Consider the following 26,888-nt stretch of genomic DNA (forward strand, 5'->3'; position numbering starts at 1 on the left):
ACTGGGAAGTAAGGAGAGACTAAAATATAGCCTTATGTATTGAGAAAGCTACAATGGTCTTAGTTCAGGCCACATGCATTTTAGTGAGATGAATTTTGCATTCTGTTTGCCTGCATTTCCTTCATATAGCACTAAAAATTCCCCTGAAAGCCATGAAATTACCAATTTGAAATTGCAGTAAGAATATTTCAAGTTTTTACCACGTCCATTCAGTGTAATGTTTTTCAGGAAACTAAATCTGTATTGCACCATTGTGTTTTTTCCTCTGAAACTATGGTCACTGAAATTAAGTATCAGAATTTTAGTATCTCATATAATCTGTGGCAGATGCTTTACTACCTCAACCTTTTCAATATGCTGTATTCTGATTGTCCTGCCTTTCCCTTCCACACAGTTTACAGCCCCACTGAACAATGGGAAAAAATGTACTTGCCAGCAAACAAAACCACAAAACATTGCAGATGAAAGAGAAATGGTCAGAAGTTTCAAAAGCCACTGCACTATTTTATGTATTTCAGAAATATTAATAACCTCAGTGAGAATCCTTACCTTCATGCTATTTTAAGTAAGAGTAGTTTGCTATTGAAGGATTTTTTAAAAGATGCAGTGATGAACTGAGAATTTCATTAATTTTTCAATTTAAATATAAAATCACATAAAATGCTCCTCTTTCCATTGCAGATTAAAATACCCCAAGATACAAATTTTCCATTCCAGGTATTTGCCATAAAAGAAGAGAAAATGAAAGCCTGGTTTCTCAATACTGCAAAACAAGGAGATTCCACCAACCCCATCCCCTCATCCATTTTTACCTAACAGTACAAATTGCATCAGTTTCTTTAGTGTATGGGAGATCCATTTTCATTCTGTCACCTGCTTGAGAAGGCTGAAATCTCCAGTTTGCAAAGAACACTGTCTCTCCAGAGAGCAGACTTGGACTTCAGAGTATTGGGCAGTCTGATAAGTCTCTTTCAGGTATTTCAATGTTTTGTAAGTCAAAAACAAGAAGACACTTAGATGCCTCGTGGAGATGTGGCATTGGACACATGTAACAGAAGTGATTCTTTTCTAAGCTTCAGTAATCTAATTTTTCTTTGCAAAACAGCTTAAATTACACTACGTGAGACCACTTCATCTCACCCAGGAATATCTGTACTAATCGTCCTTTTCTACTTTGCTGAAGCATATTCCCAACCTGCAGATTATTGGAAACAGAAAAGGAGAAAGTATTGCTACTGTTTAATACTCACTTCACTTCACCGTCAGAGGGGCACACATGACAGTGTCACTATCCACCCATCGTGGACTGGACTGAGTCCAACTCTTCCATCCTGTTCTCCCCACCTCCTGCCCCATAGCCCACAACAAATAACACATTCCAACCGATCCAAGAATGGTCAGGTATTTGAAGGGAAGCCCATTACTAAAACAGAAAGAAACAGATAAATTCACAACAGACATCTGAATAGCCACAGGAAAACTATTGCAAATATAATATGTAACAGTTACTGAAGACTTAGAATGAGATAGAAAAAATATTACTTTGTACAATGGCAAGGCATAATAGAGAAATTAACTCTTTTAATCCCCCCCTTTTTTTTTTTTTTCATAATTAAGCAAAAGGCTAAAAATGATCTGAAGTGCCTACATCTTTGGACAACTTTCACATTAATGTCTACTCCTTCAAAATTGAATTCTGTATCATGGCAAAATGCACTTACGTAACAACAAAGAGTCTGCATTTCTTTACCCATTTTTCATCTGCTCACAAAGACAAGCATGGTATTTAAAGAACACAAGTTTAGCACAATAAACTGAAAAACTGAAACTTTCCGAAGTCTTCTCCAGCTGCAGTTGCTAATCTCACTGATCAACCACAAGCACTAAAATAAATATCTAATAGGTCTGAAATCATCCATGCTCAAAACACCATATGACTTGGGGTTGCAGTTTACAGTACAGAAATGTTCCCACTCCACATAACAACATGAACTATCCTACAAGCAAAGCCATATCTCTTAAATCTTACTTATTATGAAAAGATCAGTGTCCTTAAACACCTGAATCATGCTGGATAATTGAATGTTGTTATAGTGTGTTTTTTTTTTTCCTTTACTTTTAATTTAATATCTTAATAATAGTGTATGATAGAGATCCCATTTACAATTTGGGGATTTTTTTTTAATGGTCTGACTTAAGAATATGTTTCATTCTATTAAACTAAAAACAAGCAAACAAACAAGCCTTCAATATTAGACCAGTGAAATGTTTCCTTTTACCTTTTAATATACAGAACAGAATATTTAAACTAGTGATATTACTTTTCCTGTCCTACTTTTAGAAACATGACTACAAATTGCAGTGGACATATTTGATATACAAGGGGTTAGTTGTTACTTTCACAAAATAAAGAATTATCCTTTCTTTCAATAACCCACTGTATTTAAACACTGCCAGTTGTATATATCTGCAAGAGGTAGAGCTGGGCCACCACTACTCACCTCTGACCAATGAGAGGTCTCTCATTCTTATGACCAGAGGGACTAGTACAATTATTGAGCTCGATGAATTCCAGTACAACTTTAATTTGGGTTAGAGAATGATTTTGTTTTATATCTAAAGTATGGTTTAATACATACTTATGAAAAATTAATTAATTAATTTTGTGAAATTATGAAATAAGCAGATGAAATTGATTTGGTGTCTGAACTTGGCAAATAGGGAAACAAAGATTAACAGAAGTATTATTTTATGTTCATTCATTTTCTTGACACGACTTAGGATCCAAATTTTTTTCTGTCCTTCATAAAATGATCTTTGAATGGTGGTCACTTACTTGGTTCAGATCACTGAAGGTAAATTCTTCATCTTTTTAAAAATAGACTTTCCCAGTAAGAATTTCTACACAAAAATACCACTTAAATGTGTCACTTTCCCAATCAAAATATTGGGTATCATTTCACCACAACTAACTAACTAACTAAATAAATAAATGAATAAAAAGAAGCTAGAACTTGTGCACAAACTTTGGGCTTTGTTGAGATTTTCCTCATTTTTTCACTGCTATCTCTAGTCAAATCCTGAATTACTCAGTGTATCTCTAATATTGCTATCTCCTGTTAAGTAATGAAATACCACCAGTTAGAGCCCCTAGTTATCACCTTACAAAGTTCCTTCAGATCATTCACATTAGTGGCTACAAAATGCAGCATGTTATAGAGACCCTGATATCTGCACTAAACTGCAGGAGATCACAGCTGTACCCAAGAAATGTTGCATTTGCAGCTCATCCACCTGCCAGATAAGAGCTCATTAGCTTGCATACAGAGCTGTATTGCTTTTAGAAGCCAATCAAAACCAGAACTGCATGCAATATATATATATGTATATATATATATATATGCACGCCTCCCCAGTTTTTTAATTTGGCCATGGCTTACAGTACCTTTTCAATATCTTCCAAGAATGTCTAACTAGTGGATATAGCGTGCACCTTTTGTTTCTTTTGATTACTTGCACAAATGATTTTCAAAATGTGCAAATAGTGCAAATGTGCAAATAGTTATTTTTAAATGTGCAAATACATTTTTTCCAGGAAAAAAAACTTTACAGCCAGAATTAACTCCCAGGAATGCAAGTTGGGTAGACTGGCACTAGCCACAGCTAGCTTTGCTGTGGCAGCTGTGAAGCTCTTCCAGATTGTTCTTTCAGGAAATGTATGAATATAAGATAAATTAAAAAAAAAAAAAAAAAGCTACTGGTATTCCCTTTTACAGATTATGCCTGCCAAACAGGCAAGTAATACTTGAACAAAAGTGCCATTTATGTAAACTAACTGTTTATGAAGTTCTTGATGTGTTTCTTATGCAATTATCTCTCAATGTTGCATCCTGACACACAGAGAAGGCTACAACAGCTGTTCACTTTATAGCCAACTGTTATTTTTGCCTTCATACAGATAGTTTTCCAACATTTGTATGTACATATATATATACACACATATATATCTAAATGCACAAAAATGCATTTACTTATACACTTGCATATATATCTTAATAATTGGCTAAGAAAGCAGGCTTTCATTTTGCTTCATAGTGAATCATTGCATACCAAAACTGACACTTCTGATGAATGGCTGGGTGAGTTAAAACAAAATTAAGAATTAGAAGTAGATGGGTTTAAACAGAGATACTTTCTTCAGGAAAACAAAATAAAAAGACAAACAGAAAACAAACAAACAAAACAAACAAACAAACAAAAAACAGGGTAAACCACTGTTTTTATTCTTATAAAGTCTATACTTAACTTACCACATCTGCTGTCTGAGTTTTATTCTGTCTTGCACACAAGTCAAGAAACAGAAAGCTGGATTCAGTCATTTCACTCACACCAAGCAACCCGTTTCTTCATGTTCCATTAATCACTGTGAGAACATTTCATTAATCATTGTAGGAAAAGGTATCAGACATGGTCTACAGCAAACTCCAAATATTACACTAGATCAAGCAAATAAATCTTCATTTAAGAAAGATAAAGCTGCTCTTCATCCCCTCCTTAAAAAAAAAATAAAGCAAGTACCAACTGGATTCATCAGTTTCCTCTGGCTGCTTACCACTGCAAGACAACATGAAATACTGAATATACTTGCACCGCCACTGCAGCTGTCCAGAGGACAGCCAGTCTGCCTTTTTAGCTGACAAATGATCAGGATGTAAAGGTAGTAGAGGAAAAGGAAGAACTAGCTGTTAGCTGTCATACCCTTTCCCACTGAACCCACAGAAGACACGCCAGAGAAAAATAAATGGGGACAGACCACAACGGAGCAGAGCTCCTCTATTTAAAACTTCTACCTGTATGAAAGATAACAGCTACACTAAAATAATATTGGATGCTATTGCACCTATAACATAACAGATGGATATAAAATAAGTATATCAAGTATAATAAGTTAGAGAAGTTTCTCAGATCACTGGTATCTGCTATTACCAAATATTAATGTAGCAGTAGGTTTGTCATTTGCAAAGCCTGACATGAGAAAGTGTTGGCAGATCCATACTGGAAATTTTAATCAAAGCTCAAGAGCAATACTACTTCAGGAGAGGCTGCAGTGAAATCCCCTCTGGTTTTGGAGGGAGCATTCTGCAGAATTTTCTGGTCATTCAATCTTCCAATCAAATCAAAGCTCACTTTAAATGTCCATCAATTTCTTACCAAGTTCTAAAGAATAATCTTGATGTTCCTCCAAAGTCAAAATATTGAGCTGATAGGCATTCAGAATCCTAGGATTCTCCATGTTAATATCATAACACTATTTGTAGCATGTGCCTGACAATATGCAGTTAGTATAAACGAAACCAAACACCTTTCTAAGTTCAAACAAATAAGAAAGAAAATATTAAGGCACGAAATAAAAACAAAATGCAGTTAGCACAAAGGAACAGTGAAAGAGATGAAACACGAAAACTAGTGATAAACTTAGGATTTTATCAATAGTCAAATTTAAAATCTCCTTATCAGGAAGGTTTCTAATGTGCGTAGCAAGACATGCTTTAAACTAATATTGCTGTTATGCAGAAATTTCTTATTTGGCATCTCTTTCTAAAGTTCATAGGGTAAATTTTTCTAAAAGGAACACTGAAAATATTTATTCATAAATAAATATATTCCAGAACAGTTTTAATGGCATTTAACCACCCACTTATGTGCAGTCACCCATAACAAGTATATTGTTTCTATATACTGTAATTACAGTACAAGATAAAAGTCTCATATGTACAACTAACCACTTAGTAAATGATAGGTTATGTTGATAATTACAGACATTGCTGAAATCACAAAATGAAAATCTTTTTCTAAGTTTCCTAATAATCTTCCCTGTAGGCAGTTCTCCTATTATACGTGAATTCTATAGAAGCCTTAAGAAATTGTCATAATGCAGAAATATTTGTTTGAATAGTTCCTGCTGCCATCAGCAAACTATAATTTATCACACTCTGGGATACACAGGCTGTCATTAATTCAACTTGCATCTGTAAGTGCTTATTTATTCCATTCTGTGGTCACATGGTCAAAATTTGGTCTAAACAGCATCAGTAGCATCTTGCAGGATTTCTTGATGACATTGAAAGAAAGTTCTTCCATGTTGTTTGTTTATAAACATCTTCCGTACAGGCTTTGAAACTATTACTCAGTAATCAGTGGTAAAGGCAGTGAAATATTTTTTTAATATTTTTTTAATTTCATCTTTGATGGCACAGGGAAAAGCAAGAAACAAACCCAAAACAAACTCTTTTCTAAGGGCTCACAAATTAAAGCAAAGACTACATCATTTCCAAAATGCTGAGAAAGAGGCCACGAAGAAAAAAAAATTACTTTTTATTTTTTACTTAAAATGAAGCTAGGTTGAAGAGTATGCTATTCACACCTAAGCTGCTTGTTTCTCGATATTGTTTTTTCATTAGAAGACTTAAATCAATAAAAGCATGGGGTCTCCTCTCATCTCAAGAATAGATCTCAGAAGCACTTGCCTTTTTCCTTGAATAAAAACGGAAAGAAGAAATGATGCATCTTTTCTGCATTCCTCTCTACTGGTGACATCTTTCTTTTCTCCTCACATATGTATGTAGTCATTAAAATAATCATTCAGCACTTCTAGTCCTGAAGAACTCTTTTTGTTTCTCCAATCAATTCATGCATTCTATTATCTGTCCAATAGGAGAGAAAAAAAAATTACTTACACAGCTATTCTTCAGGCAGGTGGACACTTCCATTTTATTTCTGTATAAATAAGGGTGAAATTCTAAGACCAAGACTAAGTCATTCCAAGACTAAGTCTTGGAGAAGTCAGCTAGTCCTCCTATCTAAAAATAAATGGAAAGTCCTCTCATCCAAAGAAAATGTGCATAAAACATGACAAAAGTTTTGACCCAAGACAAACATTTTAAATAACTGTTATTTTAAGAGTTATTGTATATAATTAAGAGAACTCAAAATGAGCAGGTGTGTGCTTCCTAATGAATGCCTATCTCAGGGCTTCTTAAGGAAAACATCTCATTATCTCAATCACAAGATGTAAAAAAGTGAGAAACAAAAATAAAAAGGAAATATTTTAGCAACTAAGACGTACAAAATACAATGTGATGTACACTATTCCGGAGGCTTTATCACAAGCTTCATTATAATTGGTATTTTACTTAAAACTTCAGTTTCTTGAGGTCACTTGGAAATAAGAGAATTTTAGATTTCACTCTTTTCTGTTCCTCTAGACTGCAAAGAAATCATTGAATCTAAGGACTGAAAAAAATAGGCAGATACAAAGAACCAACAATTAATCACTTAAATGTAATCTTGTGTTTTGTTTTGTTTTACTTCTGAACACTGATGCATGATTTTTGAATGCTGGATGTTGGCAACACTTGATTCCTGTGATCATTAAAGACAAATAAATATTTGTGGTTAATTAATACACATTCTCACAAACATTTGGTATTTTATTATAACTAATTTAAGGGGTTTGTTTTTTATTGCAAAGTGAACTGTCTCATGAGTGCCAAGATTTGAAACCTTGTGAGAGGTTTTATATGTGTGCTTTTATATGTGTGCAAAGATCGTGGGATTTTGAAGAAAGAAAGAAAGTAGCAGTTTAGCAAACACATTTCATTATAGAATGTATGTGTTAGTTTACAGCCCCACTAACTTCCTGCACCTACTGTCAACATGAATGATTGAAAATGAGCAGTAAAAAAAAAAAAGTCTCTCTCTGTATATTACCTATTTACATGAGAGACATACACAAAGACACATTCACATATGCCCTTCAAAATCATTACACATCTCCATATGTATATCTCCATCTCACATCTCCTTGCTGCAAGACTTTGAAAATAAACATGTTAAAGACTAAAAATTTAGTGGTTTAGTTACAGCTTGTCAAAGAAAAAGAGAACTGTGGTGGGTAAAACATTAATACCTCTCCTACCTTCTCTTTTATGCTGAATAAATTATTCATTTGTCATTTATTAGCTAACTGTGCATATTTTATCATTTTTTAAAGATTAATAATTACTTTATGCAACTCAGTATTTACATGCAACTCAGTATTTACACTGAATTTGTATGACTTTTTTGCACACTGACAGTTTAAACACTCTGTCATATAAAATACAGTGATTACTATTGCCTTCTCTGAAAGGAGGTTGTAAAAACATGTCTCATTAATTTTATGAGGTCATCCAATTTATGTAAGAGAGTACTGGAGATTTCAGCTTGCAGCTGTAAGGCAATCAGGTCCCCGTGGGTGCACAGGTAGTCCTGTCTGGTGGTAGCTGGCATTGCAGCTCTACCACCCAGTCCCCTCTTCAGTATTTCTTTTTCCTGCTTCAGCAACAGCTGCCTGGTCACACATGATGACAGCAGCATGCAGCTCAGCACTTGAGGGCTCTCTCATGCATGCAAATTTCACTTAAGGACTCTGTCCTAATCTGGGGTTCTCCACTTCCACTCATCCAACTCCTATGACAGTGCTTTTCCAACATTATCGTGTTCCTTGTAGGATCTTACATTCCCTCTTTTTCTGCATTGCTGCAGATATCCTCAGAATCCCCTATACTGGGCCTTCCAATAACAGCAATGCCCCCACTCATTTTTTCTGGAGTGCTGTCTGAAGGAAAGGAGGAGCATGCAGCGATGCACCTAGGTCCAGGCCCATGATGATGGCGCAGGCTGTTGCTGAGAGGCAGAATGGAGAACAGGCTTTCCTAGATCACAGACATTAATAGGTGTGTCACTTTTCTCCTGCCAGTTTAGAAACTTAGTATTCTTGAGCAGGTAGGTCCTTTACATGTAATTGAAATGCATTAATAGGATCAAGTATTATATTTGAGATCCGAAACAATAGGAAATCATTTATTGTCAGCTAGGATAAAAATGTGCACTTGAGTCATTTCAGTGGAGGTGGATAGCCTAAGATAGCCAAAGATAGCCTAAGATAGCCTAATTCCCAACATGTGAAGTCACATATACTCACAAATATTAATTGCAATGCAGAAAGAAAAAAACAAAACCAAAAACAAGCAAACAAACAAACAAAACATTAACCTCAGTGCAAGTCTGTCGCTAAGTTCTTCAATTTTCATTGAATTGGAAGTGATTGTATATTAATAGATAAATTACACCTTGTGTTACCACTAGAAAGACTATACCAATATAGAACAGAGATACAAGAATTTGTGTCAAGATACAAACAGAATTACCCCATACAGATATTTTAAAATTTATATTATGGAAGACCTGTATTTCTTACTTATCTGTTGGTACTGGTGAGAAATAGCATCAATGAACACTTACTGAAATAAAATTCTTAATATGTGAACTGCATATTGTTGTAAGTGAAATGAACTATATCAAAATGACATTAAGTTATCTGCATTTCATCTTTAAATTTCACTGAGGAGCATAACGCTGCATATAAAATGCATATGAAAAGACAAATTATTGTTATAGTAACCTTCTGTTAAACAAAACTTATGAAAAATCAGTATTGCCTTATGATCTTTGGTGCTCAGACTCTGAGCCTGCAGTCAGTTGGGTCAGACACAACACAATGGATTTATGAGGTTGATTAGAAAGATGTTTTTCCTATGCTCCCAGTAGTTTTGGTGAATAATACTTGCATCATATGACAAGATTATGCATTATTTTTTCAATTTACATGAAGGAACACTGCAACACAATATAAGGACAATCAAATGAATCAAAATGACATATCTGAAAACTTTTTTGTCATCCTAACAATATCCAAGTTACATGATTTTATTTGATTGAATAAAAGCATTGGAGCAAAACTTCCCATTTGTGAAAAGTTATCATCAGAACTTGTGTTCTGTACAAATTCTCAAGTGTTTTTTCTTGACATCTTTTTAAGAATACTTAGCTTCCTGTGAGAAATGAATTTGAAAGTAAATCTAGGTAAAATTAGAGAAGTTTCCAAACAAATTCCCTATTTGTTACCATCGCCCAAGGAAGAAGAATTAAAAACAACAGTATGTTCTTCTATGTAGTAATGCTGCTCATAGCAAAGCTGTACCACATATCAAAAAGGATGACTTAGACAACCCTACAATCCCTTTCAAATGCATTTATTGTTTTTATATAGAAGTGGTCTCTGCTTCTTGAAAAAAAAAACAAACAAACAAACAAACAAAAAAACCAACAGCAACAACAACAACAAAAAAACACTATGTGTTTAATTGTATTTGTATCTTGCTATACAACAATGTGGAATATCTAAAACTAAGAGAATTTTTGCTAATTACAGTCAGCACTAGAAACCAATAGCAAACACCAAAGATCTATGTCTATTTTCAGCAGTCAGTTCAATTTCTAAGAACCTAAAGAGAGGGAAGTTCAGAAGTATATTTTAAAAATGAACACAAAACAGAACTTGCCTTCATCTCTATCATCTTGCACAGTATTATTGGATCTCACTGTACTCTGTAGCTATTATAACACGAGTAAATACTCCCCGTCAAAAGAATTGTTAGTGATTAATACTAATGCCAGAATTCCAGCTCTTTCTAAAGTGATCAGTAGAAGCGGTTGACATTTCCAGAGACTATGCACTTGATAATTAATTGCATATTTATGAGTATCTTATATGCTTAATGTTAAAGCAGAAATATACAAGAGGCTCTCTAAATATCTTTACTCCCCCTTCAAGTGACATTCATATAGCACTATAAGAAATTTCATAAAAGAAGGAGACTCAGAAATATGCTCAAAGCTCCTAAAATGAGGAGGACAAGAATCACAGGTACAGTTTAAAAGATTTCAAAGTGACCACTCAAGTTTTTACTGTTATACACATGCTTACATATCTCATTGAATCAAATTCATAGTTGCCCTTTCATTTCAGCTAAATTCTGAATGCACACTAAAGCAACTCTTCATGCATCTTGCACTTTCCAAGTCACTGAGAACCAGAAAAAACATATAAGCATTAAAATGGGAAATGGGAAGCTTCAGTCATAGTCAGAAAAGGACTTTCTTCCCATACAGAATGGTGTTGCCAGCTGAAAAGGGCAAAGAATAAGACAATACTCATTGCTGGCTAGGCAATGGCAAAATATTGGGAATTTGCAAACTTCAGTGAATAGTGAGGGAAGGATAGGCTTGATCATTACCAAAGATGCATTTCTCTGTTGTTATGCATACAGTTCTGGGCACTACCCAAAATTAGAATGAATTTAACTACATTAGAATGTAACTGCAGAATAGTTACAGTTAGAAGCATTGCCTTTCCTGAAGACTACTACCTCTATTAGCAAATGCTCTTTCAGAAGTAGAATACAACCTTCAGCTCTGTAAAGCACCTTAATCTTTTTGTTCTCACAGGCAGTATTTAATAATCTTTATTTCTTATTTAATTGCTGTGTAATAACTCCATTTGTTTATTTTTTTTTTCTTTAGAAAATAACCATGAGGCTAAGCTGTAGAAGTGTTAAGGGAAGTAAACAAGAGGCAGATGCAAAGCTAATGATACTGATAGCAGCGATTCCTTGACTTAAAGCAGAAGGCAGTCAGTACACTGAACTAAACTTTGCAGTTTTGCATCAGCAACAGAGATTCCAGTGCTGACAGCAGTACAACTGGAAGCAATGCCATTGAAGAGATGTCTCTTGTTTTGATTTTTAATCCTAAAACAATGGAAATAAGTCCTTAAGATATCTGAAATCAAGGACAAACAGGCCCTCCAAGGATTCTTCTTGCTCTATTAATGGACTGCTAGACAAAGTGCAGGTATCTGTTGCTGTAGAACAAACCTCCAGATCAGATATGCTTCAAAATACACTTCAAAAATGTTATGATTGCAACCTATGCATGGTGCAGAACTATTAGGTCCCCATTACCATAATATCTGCCACTCCATAACCCATACGTATCTTGGTTGTCCTCTGATAGTAAGGTGAGGATAGTAGCACAAAGGGTAAAGAATCTGTTCAAGTAAGTCTATGGAACAGTTTTACATCCACAGGTATTTGACAGAAGGAGACTTCTTCCCACCACAGACAATCAGTTACCTCTACAATCTCAAAGTTTGGGAGATGCTGAAGTGTTTGTCCTTCAACAACCGGTGCAAACTACAATTTAAAAGGAAGGTGTTTATAGCTTATACAAGAGATAAATAACCTGACAGCAGTCCTTGCTTTCACATTCTATAGAAATGTATTATCACAAGTCTACTTCCAAACCCCTGAGATTTTTGTACACTACAGTGATTTTCTCAGGAGGTGAGCAGACTGTCATAAGACTTAAGAGGTTTTAATGTTTGGGCTTAGACAGAAGAAAACAGGTAGAAGAGCATTAAGCTCTGATGTATACTGTAATATTTGCTCTTTAAATCTTTCCTGGTGACATATCATGTTCCTATGCATCCTTGTGCAAATTCCACCTTAGGGGCAGTAATGAACTCCAGTAAAGACCAAGACCACACATGGAGACTTCATGTCTAACCAGTTCACAGTCAGGCTTTGAGGAAAGTCCTGAAGCAGCCTGTAAAACTCAAAACATATATATCATAAAAACAGCAAAGGTTCAGTTTACCTCACAGTCACAACTGTATTAGTCTGTGTAGAAATTAATCAGTCATTTTCACATAGTTAATTATACCTTATAGACAATGGCCACATCTTACTCAGTTCATACAATTAAATATTTATGATATCTTAATGTTTGTTAGCATTTTCAAGCTATTCTCCACTTATTCCTTCCTCTTTCTTTCCCCCCATGGTCCTTTTTTTCAACAGTGTAGCAAATTGAAATTCTCAATAGGCATAATTAAGTTAGCATTATTCAACCAATTTTTATACACCCACATCAACTGGAAATCTTCAGGAGTTCACTGTTGCTGCCCATCCAATAACAAAGCTTTTACATCCACTACGGCTTCTGTAATGGGATTGAAATTATTTCTAACATGCTCCTACTAAAATCCTTACCCCGTCATTTAATTATACTGCAATCTTCTTGTATTTCACCCCTCCACATACAGTCCTTTGCACAGTAATTTATATTTATCCTTAGACTCTGTGTTCTGTTTCTACTGTTCCATTATATTTTGAATATAGAACTGTAAAAACTTTGATTTCAATCTCTTGAAGTGAAATATAAGTTTTTCCTCTGACAAAAGTGTGTTAACTTATGCTTTGAAGTCGATGCAACCTAGTCATGTCTGGAGATACATGAAGGGTAATTCTTTGACAAAATACTGCTTTTAGAATATATATGAGCTGATTACATTTTGTTGTTTCTGGAAGGAAAATAAATAAATAAATAAATAATTTTAAAATATCACTTTCTGCAGTTCTTATATGTTCACAGGATGGAATTCTCTTCTCCTTCCTCTACTGCTTCTTAATCAGAAATCCTTAATTTCCAGAAAAAAAAAAAATAATAAAATAAATAAATAAATAAAATGAATAGACAATATTAGGTATAAGTTAAACTCATCAGAGCAGATGGTTCTGGTGTATAACTTTACAGCTGAGCTAGACAAAACATAGGCTAGCATTTTTATTCTTTGGCAGTAATATCTCAGCTTGCTTTTGCCTTCATATGAAAATATATATGAAATTATTGTTCTTAAGTAATGCAGTTGGACAGAACTGTGAAGTATGCTACCAGGTTCTAAGACAGCAGTGTCTAAATGCTGGAATATTTCCTTTGCTTTAATGTTCACATTCCATTTGCTTTAATGTTAACATTCATTTTATAGAAGGATGGAGGCAGGACATCAATGTGTATGCGTATGCATGGAAGTACACTGCTTTGAATGAAGGTCTGAAAAAGTCATTGAGAGCTTTTCACTCACTTTTAGACATCTTGTTGTATGAAGATGTATCAAATCTTCTGCAGAATTTAAACTAAATGAATATGAAATGCAGTGGCATACTTACTCAGTGCCATTAACAGTAATATTCATTTTATGTCTATCAGAGCTCTTTAAAGCGGCCTCCAAAAATTAACGAAATGGACTTAACTAAGCATTACTGCCTTAAATTAAAGTCACTGTGTGACACAGATTGCATTTAAAACCTACTTCTTAAGCTGTCTATTTTTATGCCCCTACACCCTGGCAACTGCGTAAGAAATCAATTTTTTTTCTGTGAGAAAGGAGCAAATGATCATCCTTTTGCTATGTGGAATCCAAAAATTTTCAACATATTTTCCCCTAAGAGCACATCCTTTATATTAACCTTACTGACAATTTCTGCATTTTTCTTCTTTTTCTGTGTTCTGAAATTGGAACTCTTGAGTTAGTAATGGAAAAAAGCTGCATAAAGGCAACAACCACAGTCAAATTCAAATACTTTACACTGAAAACCTACAGCCAAGTCAAGTCACGATAAATTCATGCCATACATCACAAGGTATAGAAGATCAAAATGTTAGTGCAGCCACTCACTCCTTTTGACAGTAATGGGATTGCTGGAGTTAACCACACACAGGCTGTATTCGCTACGGCATTCCCCAGTCTAAGTGCCAATTACAGGATTTCAGAGGACCAATTTCATCTGGATTTCATTGAGGGGTTTGTTTTGTGGTGTGGCTTTGTTTGATTTGTTTTTCTTTGACAGTGTGTTTTGTCTAAAACAAAACAAAAGACAAAACCTTCCTCTAGAGATAGCATATCTTCCAATACCTACATTCTCACTTACTTTCACTTGTTTAGATTCCCTGATATTTGTGAAAGTACTTCCTACTCTTGGTCTCACAGCACTGTTCAATTTAAAAATTCTTCTAAATCAAATCTGTTCACTAAAAAATCTTGTTTTGTAGTGCCTACCCAGAAAAACCTAGTTTGGTATTAGTCTTGGTATTGACATCTTTCAAGCTCCCACTTTCTCCCAGCACTGCTGTGGTGGGAGGTTACCCTCTTCCAATCTTCTACAGATGTTCTCACTTAGAAGCAAACATCATGCTCCTAACTGCACTCCTCCTGAGGGTAAAGAAAATCTTCCTCAGTTCTTCAAAGCATTCAGAATTGTTATTTTCTTGTGTGATGTCCTAACATATGCAGCTGTACTATGCTATGCTTCACAGAGCAGAGCAAACCATGAAAGCAGTCCAGAACCCAGACTTCAAGTATGCCCAACCTGCAAGCAGGATTTTTTTAGCTGTTCATACATCAAAATTGAAACATTAACAGACAAGCACAGATGGGTTCAAAGCAGATATTCATTTGGTAGAATATTCAGAATCCAACCAAATAAATGCTACTTAATATTTTTCAGGATATTTTATGAAGAAAGTTTTTTTCTTGCAAACTTACCCATCTGAAAAGATTTGTGATCAACGTCTCACTGCCTCAGATCAACAGAAGAAAGATTATTGAAGAAGCTTCACATTAATGCCTACAGTCATTTAATTAATTTACAGAGTGATCCAGTGGGAAACCACTGAATACCTTCAGAAGAATATCAATTTGTTTATCTCCTCTCCTGATGCTGGGTACACAAATGGGCACAGCTTTGGAATGCTCTTTTGAAAAAATATGTCACCCTTAAACTGAATTTCAGATTTATAAAACAGTCATTTGAATCTGTGACATTAAGTCATGTACTATTATCTACATGAACATGTCTTCCAAATTAGATCTTTCATACATAAAGGTATGAAAGATCTAATTTATGTCTACATACCTTTATGTCTTTTCCAGACATAAAGGTATGTAGATTTCTTTGAATAACATCCCACTTCACACTGTGACTGCAATTAAGAACAAGGACTTACTAGAAAAGTTCTAATAATGAAAATGATTGGCAATTATTACCTATTTGCCTATTTGGAATTTGCTTCAGACAAGATTAATCAAATAAAACATTTTTTCCCAGTTATTTTTAATGTATGACCTATTTTGATTTTTTTGGAGAGCCTTTGTAAACAGCATGTAAACATCTGTTCTGTTTAAAAGAAGTATATATATGCAGGTTTGAGATGGTCTTATGCAATTGTTTGATCTTTTAGAAGGGGCTTATTTGCAGCAAAAAGACACATTAATGTTACATAAAAGATTTTTCTATATGTGTGGGGGTGGCTGGAAGATAAAAGTGTATTCTGCACAGATGTCATAAAAAATCAAACACATTAGTAGGCAAATATGCTAGTGGAAACAATTTTGTCTAACAGTTCATTTTTCAGTTCACATTATTTTGTGTGACAAATTAGAATAGATTAAAGATAGTCTGCATAAACAAATATAATTACCTGAAAATAATCATTACCATTCAAATATTTATTATGAAATGTTCCTCATCAGTTTTTACAGGAACACTTCCACAGCAAATTTCTTATCAAAAAGACTGCAGATAACTCAGGCTTAACTTGTAAATCAGGTGGAGAGACTATTCTGCTGCTGGATGCAACCCTCTCCCTTGTCCCTCAGGATTCTGACTTAGAGTTATCAATATAAGCCTGTACTGTCTGCTCCTCTGGAAAATTGCTCTCTCCTCTTTTCTTTACTACTTCAATAAAACCTTTCCCTGAAGAGAAGTTCTTCCCTGAATACCTAAAGTGCTCAAACTGGAAAATGCAAATGGTTTAGGAAGATTTTGTTACTTCCCACAAGTAGTATTTCTCCATTTTTTCTTACTAAAAATTGTGTATTGGGCCAAGACAGACATCACGACTGATGTCCTAATTAGCAAAGATTAATCAACCAACAAAACATTCTCTCGAGGAAGATTTCAGATAAAGCGCTCCAATGATCATTTAAACCTGGAGAATATCTAGCATTCATTTCAATTATCTCATAATGCCTTCATATCCAAGTAACATTTTGACTTTTCCTCCAAATTATATTAATTTCCCAATGATAACTTTAAAAAAAAAAAAAAAGTATCCACTTCAAAGTGTTGTTGTTTTTTTTTTTTTTGTTTTTTTTTTTGAGAACACTTTGAAGTGTCTTTTGAGAAAGAGAAAAGCAAAAATTTCCAGAAAAGAACTTCATCATGTTGGCACAAGACATTACAAAGAAGCTTGAAAATAGCATTTGCAAACAATCCTTTATGAAGTCCTTAACAGAGAAGACACCAAGAGATGGAGAAGTCTTCTCTAGTTATTTGATGAGAGCTGCCTATAGGTAGAAGGATAAGGAATGTGAAAAAGGATGGTAATTTTCCAGGAAATAAAAGAAAGACTGGGGTTCCCAGACATGACAGTGATCTGAGTCCCAGGGCAACTTGTAGTAGGAGAAAAAAACTGGATTGATGATGCAAAACATGACGGGTCAAGGTAAGAAGGTGCTTGTGTCATTGGCAGCTACAAAGTATCTCTGAGTAGGACGAGAGGAGATTTTTAAAATCATGTTGAGAGAAAGGAGTATGGGTCTTTCTTCATGCAGAAGTCTGAGATTTTGTGTTCCTTTGACTCACTAGCTTCCCTTTATTCATACCCTCCACTTGAGCCAGATGCTCTAAACTCAACTGATAAGAACCAATCTGACACCAAACTAATAAATAATTACTAGTTGTTATTCTTCTCACAGATGTGAGGAGAGGAGGAATGGGATTTGTAACAGAACTGCCCTTCCCTTTGCTCCCTTCTCTTTTGGTGGGATTCTGCTACCTCTTGCTTGCCTTGCTTTTTACTGCGTTGTAACAGGATCTCGCTCAGCAAATAGGCACATTTAAATGGCTTGTGCAAGTAAGCATGTGACTATGAGACAAGAGAAACTAACTATTTTTCATTAATTTTTTAAGAACTCTAATGCAGCATAGTACAGCTACATAAGCCAAGCTATAGTTTCAAATCTACTTTCCTTTACTAGAAATGGAAGAGTTAACGAGTTATTAGTATCACCTTCTCCTCCACAGTTTATTACAATGCAACGATTCTTGTAGATGCATGCCATTAAGTTATCGAAAGTATACCTTTTATCCTACAAAAGTCTGCAGGGGAATTAAAAAACAGGGTTTAAGTCTGAAACACTGACTATTGTAATACCCTCCTGAATCACTGTCCACAGCCTCTCCTATATTTCCTAATAGCAATCCACATTTTTACAGATGTAACTAAAATGATAATGAAAAAATAATTCACATTTGCCCTTAACATCCTCTCATGATACAGTCTATAGGGAACTGGATCAAGAAATATGCTACACAACATTACATACAAAAAGAAAAATAAATTAGTTATGGTCCCACTGCAGACAGCTGAGTCTGCAACAAATAGGACAAGAGAAAGAATTTTTTAAATAGCATGAAATGAGAGTTATAAACAATGAAGAAACCAGCTACTGTACAAGAACAATGAGAAAACACAAACCTGGCACTTCACTCGTTCAGAGAGAGAGAGAGATGTAAACTAAAAGACAATGCCACCTTTAGACACCTACTTTCTAGGTGTTTAGTACTTTCTCTCTTTTGTTCCCAACTCCTCTTCAGTAGGATGCTGACTGTGGAATAATTGTCACATATATCACATAATTGTCACAGTTATTATGTTGTCACATCCTTCACTCATGTTTCCTCCAGAAACAGCTCCAAATCATTGCCCATAAATTGCCAATAGCAGCAATAGTCCTACAGCAGACTATTCCAGATTAAAAAAAAAATAATAATAATAATTCAGATATCCATCATTTTTTTTCAGCGTAACACCTTTTTTATTCCTTTTCTTGCAATGTAGAACACCACACAAATCTTTAAAAAGTCCTTATCTACCAATTATTAGAGAAAGAGAGGGAGAGAGAAAAAATCAAAACACAGACAGGCATGACATCAGGACAGGGAGCAGAACCATGCTCACTAGCCTGAATGCTCCATCGTGCACTCACTGCTACTCAGCAACCCAGGTGATTATAGATACTTGCTCCAGTCATTTGTCTTAAACTCAATGTTGAGTTTCACTCATACAGGCAGATTTGCAACTGATTAGATTTTACTGAAAGTAATTTTTTAAAATAGAGGACACTTGTTTCTAACCTCTCTCCTCTTGTACCTACTAACGGTACTTCTGCTGCCTCTGAAGTAGTTCAGAGTAATCACCCCAAAGTGACCACTTCTTAGTTAATTTGTGGATCAAAAACTGCAAGTTGCAAACAAGTTCAAACCAGAGAGTAATTTCAAACAAGTAAGCAGCAGGAAACATTCAATATTCAGAAATACAAATGAAAGATACCGTTCAAAATATTCTCTAAAGAGTTAAAAAAGTAGACAGGAAAATACAAGCAATTCCAGAGAAAATATAAAAGTTAACTGAAGCTGCAGAGTGATAGCTGCATATGCCTGTATTCTCTACAGTAAGAATAGATAGTTTCTCAAAAATTGTAGGAGCTGTGAAACTAGAATTAATACTTTAAGCATTCAGTGAGAACACAGATAAACCTCTATCTCACCCCTATGGACTTCTCCATGTTAAAATGATAGATATCAGCTTCCATTAATACAGTAAATAGAAATAATCAAGCACTAAGCTACCAATCTTAATATAATTAATTTAACAAAGCCCTTTAAGTGAGGAAATTAACTTTATAGTAACCTATTATGTTGTGAATACAGAGAGAAATATACTGAGAGGACTCAAGCTCTCTGAGGAAAGTTTTTTTATTTTTTTTTTTAAAAAAAAGATTTATTACTACAATGCGTTGATTAATTTCCAAAAGTGAGCTGCTTTTAATACACTTACTTTGGATTAGTATTGAGTGTTCAACAGATATTGAAGATATCATTTTACCCAAGTTAAATCTTTTCAAGAAATGCATCTGTTCAACTAAATTATTATCAAGCAGGGTTTTTCAGATCAAGAGAAACTTTTTTGGTAGAGAGAGAGTTCAATCAGAAATAGTCTGTTGATCTATTCATAGATAGATTCTTTATAGGGAGATAAGAGGCACAAGTTCTACTTAAGGAGTTTGAATTTAGGTCTCCCAATCCAAAGAAGCGTATAAGCAACTGCCTGCATTGTTAAGGCGCTACATCTGTTTCTATCTAATAAATGTTTAATTTTACATGGAGTTGGTAACAGATCATTTGAGCTCACTGCCAATACCTATATTGCCACCACGCTCCAAGAGAGCTATGCTTGAATGCCTTTGGGGCCCATTCCTCTCTGTTCTTTCATTTTCAGGCAAGACAACACCCTTGATTTGCACCCTGTTAGCTGAAAGGGAAGACTCAGTGTGGAACATAGTTGAAAGAAGTAATATGGGCCTGCTAAAAAGGAATGAAACAGTCAGAAAACTTTGTTTGTATAAACTTCCTGACCCCCCAGTAAATAACTTCCTGGAATGAGAATCAGCAAATGTATTTTTCCTTTGGGAAGTTATATGAAAAACTTCTAATACATACAATATAAATAGAGTTATCATATAGAACTATACACTTTTTTTTTTTTTTTTTTTAATAAAAACATTTAGCTTGCATTCCACTACAAGAAGAAATGTAATGCTGTATTTGGACTTCAACACATCATAATTTCCTCAGCATGAGGACGAATGTCGGCTAAAATACAATTTCTCTGAATCTGTCGTAGCTGAGACCCATTTACAAAATGGATTAAGAAATTACTATATAGAAAAGGAATGGAAAAGAACTATTGTCATGATTGTTCTTCAGTAATGCTATTCAGAAAATGAGTTTATATATTTCAGCTGCACATACAGTAAATGACCCTTTTCTAGTTTACTGCTCCTTAGGCCAATGATGTTTTCACTCCCTGGCACTCAAATGTGGCTGAAATGATGATTTCTCAAGCACAAGAAAAAAACTAGAATCTTGTTGCCTTATTTGCTAGCAATAGCTTTACTCATTACTATCTTTATACAGACATTTCAATAGTCTAGTGTATAATGTTTTGTAGAATAAAAGCTGTGAGAGATGAGATGTTACTGAAATGTCCATCGTTACAAAAATAACCATCTTTTTTATGGAACAACTCATTTACATGCATTGATCCATTAAAATGAATGTTAGAAAGTATTATATTATTATGACAGAAACAATAAGGCAGAGTCCCCTTAGAAGAGTCCAAATCTTCCTTAACAAGCCATCTTTACTATCCTTGTCCTGCAATTTCAGTCACACTTAAACAGATGGCCTGTTAGACTCAGCTGTTTCCTGCACTCTTCTCTAGGAGTGTAAATAGAAAATGTACTAGACTAGAGGTGATGTTTGCAAATGATTACAGTATAAGAATAGAATGCATAAGCCTAGACCAATGTTAAAAAATAAATAATTAAAAAGTAGAAATATTGAATATGTTTTAGGTTGGAACGTAAACAAAATACACCTATGGAAGCCTCAGGATCTGAACAACTGAAAAAAAAAAAAAAAAAAGATCACAGGAAATCTAGTGTTTAGTAAAACTAAATAATAAGTTTATTTATACATATTCACATATCTCCAGATGCAGTTTTCCTGCAGTTTAGTAGCCTATAAACAAGAAAAAAACTATTATAGGAATGTAATTGGACATGGGTAATTTTAATGTTACTCATTTAAAGCTTTTTGACCTTACTTTTGATCAGCATAGCAGACTTTTTTTTGTAGTTCTTTAAAAACAGCCATCTGTAATCTAACAGAGGTAATCTGTACCTGATTAGTTCCCCTACTCCAAGCCACAGTGAAACAGGATGCAAAGTGTCTGAGGGGCCATAAAGACATTACTAGTAAAAATAATAAAATTCCATTTGACTATTGTTTATGACATATTGTTTATGATATATTGTTTACGATATGACCTTAGGATATAGATAGATACATTCACTGTTACGCAACATAAAGACAGCTAAAGAATGAGTTTGATGGTACTTGAGAAATCTAAGATAAAACATCAATAGATTTACATAAATTTAAGATAAATATATCTAGTCCAGTGATTTTTTTTTTTGATATCTTGCTTTTTTTTTTTTTTTTCAGACAATTAAATATCAATCTTCACAAAATATACATTATCTGGCTTGGTTAAGAGATGGCAAAGCAAAGTACTAAAAACCCAGGGAGAGTCAATTCTGAAGCAGTCTGACGCTGACTGAGGGATGTCTTGGTGCTTGTCAAGCCTTGCATACCACACTGAAGATTTTTTGAAAACATCAAGAAAAAAGCACATGTGCTCTGATCTACCCTCTGTCAAAAACATCTGACTTCCCTTTGGTATTGGTTAATGCCACATTTAAGCTCTCATGAATTCAGAAATTCCACTCAGGCATTAGGTCTCAACTACATTTTCAAAAACTGCTTCAGAACGTATGCTCATTTTGGATAAGTTTCTGATTCCACACTCTCTCATGAAAGAGAAGTTAGAAATAAATATGTATCATCTCTACCATGAAAATGACAAGCCTTTTTTTCAGTGAGAACTGGACAGGCTGGAGAGCTGGGCAGCAAGAAAATAAATGAGGTTTAACAAGAGCAAGTGTACAGTCCTGCACCTGGGAAGGAACAACCGCACATATCAGTACAGGCTGGGGGATGACCTACTGGAGAGGAGCTCTGCGGAGAAGGACCTGGGGGTCCTGGTGTACAACAGGTTGACCATGAGCCAGCAGCGTGCCCTGGTGGCCAAGAAGGCCAATGGGATCCTGGCGTGCATTAAAAGAAGAGTGGCCAGCAGGTCAAGGGAAGTGATCCTCCCCCTCTACTCTGCCCTGGTCAGGACTCACCTGGAGTAGTGTGTCCAGTTCTGGGATCCCCGGTACAAAAAAGACAGGGATCTCCTGGAAAGAGTCCAGTGGAGGGCCATAGAGGTAATATGGGGCCTGGAGCATCTTCCTTATGAGGAAAGGCTGAGAGACCTGGGTCTGTTCAGCCTTGAGAAGAGAAGACTAAGGGGATCTTATTAATGTTTACGCATATCTTAACTGTGGGAGACAGAGGGATTTGGCCAACCTCTTTTCAGTGGTGTGTGGGGACAGGAAAAGGGGTAATGGCCACAAAATGGATCACAGGTAGTTCCGCACCAACATGAGAAAGAACTTCTTCACAGTGAGGGTGATGGAGCGCTGGAACAGGCTGCCCAGGGAGGCTGTAGAGCCTCCTTCTCTGGAGATATTCGAGGCCCATCTGGACACCTACCTGGGCAGCCTGCTCTAGGGAACCTGCTTTGGCAGGGGAGTTGGACCCGATGATCTCTTGAGGTCCCTTCCAACTCTTAAAACTCTGTGATTCTGTGATTCTTAGGCAGTGGTGAGTTTTTGCCTCGAACAATTATAACCCAAGAAAAGTGGGGGAGTCCCAGTCCATATTTCTAGGTTAGACAGCAGCAAAACAACAAGAAAGGTATTTTATTCTGAGAAAGAATATATTAAATGGTTACAGGCAGCACAACCAATCAATTTGCCATGCTTGTTTTGGAAATTAGCATGGCTAAACCACTGAGACTTGATCTATGAGTTTCAGGCCTGCTGTTTTTCTATTTTGCTAACACTTGCTTTGAAAATATGTTTGGCAGGAACACTTCTTACCAAAGCTGACAAATTTTACAAAGAAATAAAGCAAGATCTTCTGAACAATTACATTACTGTACACTTCAAAGCACACTGAAATTACAGAAATTTACACTCATCTGATTTTAAATTTATCCTTCTTTCACTCTTGGACTGTTTACGTTCGCTTTACTGGTATAGCTGGTATTCTCTATATTTTTTCAGCATCTCATTTATAGCAAAATTTCTAGCACTCTCAACTCAGATACCTCCTTCTTTAGAAGGAGAAAGCATAGAGGAACTTTTAATTTGTAAGCATCCCTTTTATTTAAGCTCAGAGCCTCAACAGAATAGCTTTGGAATTTGGACTGAAGTACAGATGTTGACAAATGTTGCACGGGGATTACTTTTTAAGTGTTTGTTGTAACATCACTTATTGAGGATATCTAAAATATTGCCTAGTGGTGAAAAGGAGTCAAGCTAACAAAGAAAATGTGGTACATTTTTTCTTGAAAATTCTTGTGGTTAAGTAAAGATACTTGTTTATTTTTGTTTCCAAACAATCCCCAATAAACTGAACATTCACTAAACAGAGCTGCTTGATTACCTTCTTATTAGCTGGTCTGCACTACAAAGCTGGTGAAGATTATTTCCCATTTATTACTTTTTAGTTATTTTCATATGTTATTTTCATGCTTTAGTTTAACACAATTTAGTAGAAACAATTCCAAATTGTGGCAAGCAGATATACTAATAACATATTATTCATTAGTTTCATTATACCATTTACTCATTTATTGCAAAGTGCACATCTGAACTCCCCAAAGTATGGTTTGTTGGAGCTTGGAAGAGTCTTCTAGCAACTTCTAAAGTAACAACTTCGCAAATTAATCAGACGTTTTAAACAGTTAATGGGGCTTGGGAATGGACGGATTAATTTCTTGTTTGTTGAAACTAAAATACAGACTGAAAGATTAGGAAAATATTCAAAACCTTTTCACTGGTACTGTTGGATTCCTTCCCATCTAAAATACATCTCGTTTGCAGGAGTTCACACCAGAGCAGAAATTGGTAGTGAATGCATGATTTTTCTTTCAGTCATGGCAAGGACAAATGGGCTACCTTGTCACACAAAGGAATCTATTTTGTAGCATCCAGACCAGCCTGTATTTTCTTCATTAACACTCAGAAAACACTGTGGACAACTTTGAATATACTAGAAATAGTATAGTTGTTTATCCAGCCTTGTATCATTTAAGATCTTCTTCCATACATATCATTTAAGTATCCTACAGCAAAGGCTATACCAGCCTTCAGAAATTCTAAGAAATACCAGGTTAAAATGATGTAAGAAGCTATGACATTAGATAGAGAATTGAAGTAGCAATGGTACCGTAATTCCTTTGATCTCCAATGAAAATTCAGAGCTGGTGAATATTTGGGGCACACAAAGACCTCTCTTCTCTTTTGGTTTAATAACCAATGTAAAATGCATCTAATTTGCAGAACTGGCATGTTAAGAGCAACTCTGAGGTAATTCTTCCTGGCAGATCTTGATGCAACATGATGTCATAACAGGACGTTGAGTGGTTCCCCACTATGTTACATGATGATGATAATGAAAATAATGCTTCTGCTGATGACATAGAAAACAGTTAAAGCCTAAACACTTAAAGCCTTTCAGATGGCAACCTCATCTCTCCTGCTCATCTATTTCAATTCCCACAACACAAGAAGAGTCTAAAAATTACCTCAGTCCCTTCTGAAACTCAACGAACACTGTCAGTCTTATGAAGACAGGACTTTTAAAAATTAGGAAAACAATACTAGAGAAAAAGAAATAGTATGGCTTTTGTGAGGTTTACTTGTGAGCATAAATCAAGAGCCTTAGATGAGGGCAGATGTAGCTGTATGCATGCAGGTGTATGTGTGCCTGTCTGTCAAGTCAGTGGTGAATTTTCACTCATGGATCCGACCTGTTATTGATATATCCTTAAACGCAAATTATGAAATCTCTCTCTTATTATTGCCAGCCCAATATGTGACAAGAAGCAATTGCAACTTCACCTCATGTTTTCCACAAATGTTTGCTATTATGTAGTAGTTGCAATGTGCTGTAAATGAATTAGAAAACTATTGCTCACCTGAGAAAACTGGTTACTACAGGCATCAATTTTCATGCCATAAATAGTTCTTCACTGTTTCACATTTAAAGATTGTGTCTTGTGTCAAGATTGTGATTGTGTCGATGCTTTGAGGTCTCAAAAATGTATATATTTTCCATTTATGTAAAGTGTACAACATGAAAGCAAGAATTTATGTCACCAAATAAATGGCATGAAGGCCTTCTATCTTAGTAATCCATTCCTAGGTTTACAAACCTAGTGTGTTTCAGGAACTAAGCAAAATTATCCCCTTTGATTAGATTTTGAATTTCAATCCATGAATTAGTTTATGTACATAAAATAGCAAATAGCCTTGCTACACTCCAGCACCTACTGATCTGTAAAAGCTGGTTGCTGTGCTACAGGTAAGCTTGGCTAGCCTGAATACATTGACTTGCAATCACAATTTCCCCTTCAGATCAGCGTTTTTATACAACCATATCTGGAGATGATTTGAGAGATCTACTAACAAGTGCAGTATTTCATGGAAATGAACTAACCAGGAAATCTGTTTGGCACAATGACTACTTTATAATCATATAAAAAGATCAAGGTAGAGACTGTACCTTTAATGAACAAAATCCACAGCAGTGTGACAGATCTCTGCAGTCTGACCTCAGAAATAAGGTAAAAAATTCTTTTGCAGAATGAACACAGCCGAATAAACCAACTGTTTTAAGAATCTAAGGAAGTAGCAGTGCAGTGATGCGTCCAGTACTATGCAGCATAAAGCCACTTCCAGTCTAAATGTATTTATATTACAGACCTGCTCAAGAACCTGGTCTACAAATGCCCTCTGCATAAAAATAAGTGTAATTTAAATATGACTTCTGAAAACTTTTTCTCCCGTTAAGATTGTTTAATAGTAATCAAATATTTATTGGATATTATTAAGTGTAAAAAAAAATAAATATATTGCTTATCCCACTTATCCCATAAACTATTTTCAGTAGTTACAATCAAAATCAAATGGAGATTTGAAAACAAATTTGGAATAAACTAAAACCTGTCAATGTAGCTATGATTTAATAATTATTTAAAAATAAACTGCTGTTCAAGATAGACTCTTCCAGCAATGATTGCATAAAGAGATTTGATTTCCTGAAACAGCTAACACAAAGAGGATCTGAATCTAAAGACAGAGAATACAATGTCTTTGGGTGAATTTTTAGCAGGACCTAGGAAATTAATTCTGCAACTCTTATTATTGTTATTGGGAGTTATTCAGCCAAATCTTCATGCACAAGTTTCAATTAATATGTGCCCCCTTATGTTTTTTTCTGCATAATATCTGAAATTAA

General features: G+C 35.1%; 1 long non-coding RNA gene across 2 annotated transcripts in view; it reads right to left on the reverse strand.

Moving 5' to 3' along the window:
• Positions 1-26,888, reverse strand: part of LOC137860145 (uncharacterized) — an 85,451-nt gene that overhangs the window by 30,620 nt on the left and 27,943 nt on the right. For both annotated transcript variants that reach the window (XR_011098749.1, XR_011098750.1), the window contains exons 2-4: positions 6,528-6,704; positions 4,311-4,423; positions 1,251-1,423 (exon numbers count right to left, since the gene is read on the reverse strand). This is a non-coding gene — a long non-coding RNA (uncharacterized lncRNA). The remainder of the gene's footprint in view (positions 1-1,250; positions 1,424-4,310; positions 4,424-6,527; positions 6,705-26,888) is intronic.

The sequence above is a fragment of the Anas acuta genome, chromosome 1 (assembly GCF_963932015.1).
Source record: "Anas acuta chromosome 1, bAnaAcu1.1, whole genome shotgun sequence".
In the NCBI taxonomy this organism is placed as follows: Eukaryota; Metazoa; Chordata; class Aves; order Anseriformes; family Anatidae; genus Anas; species Anas acuta.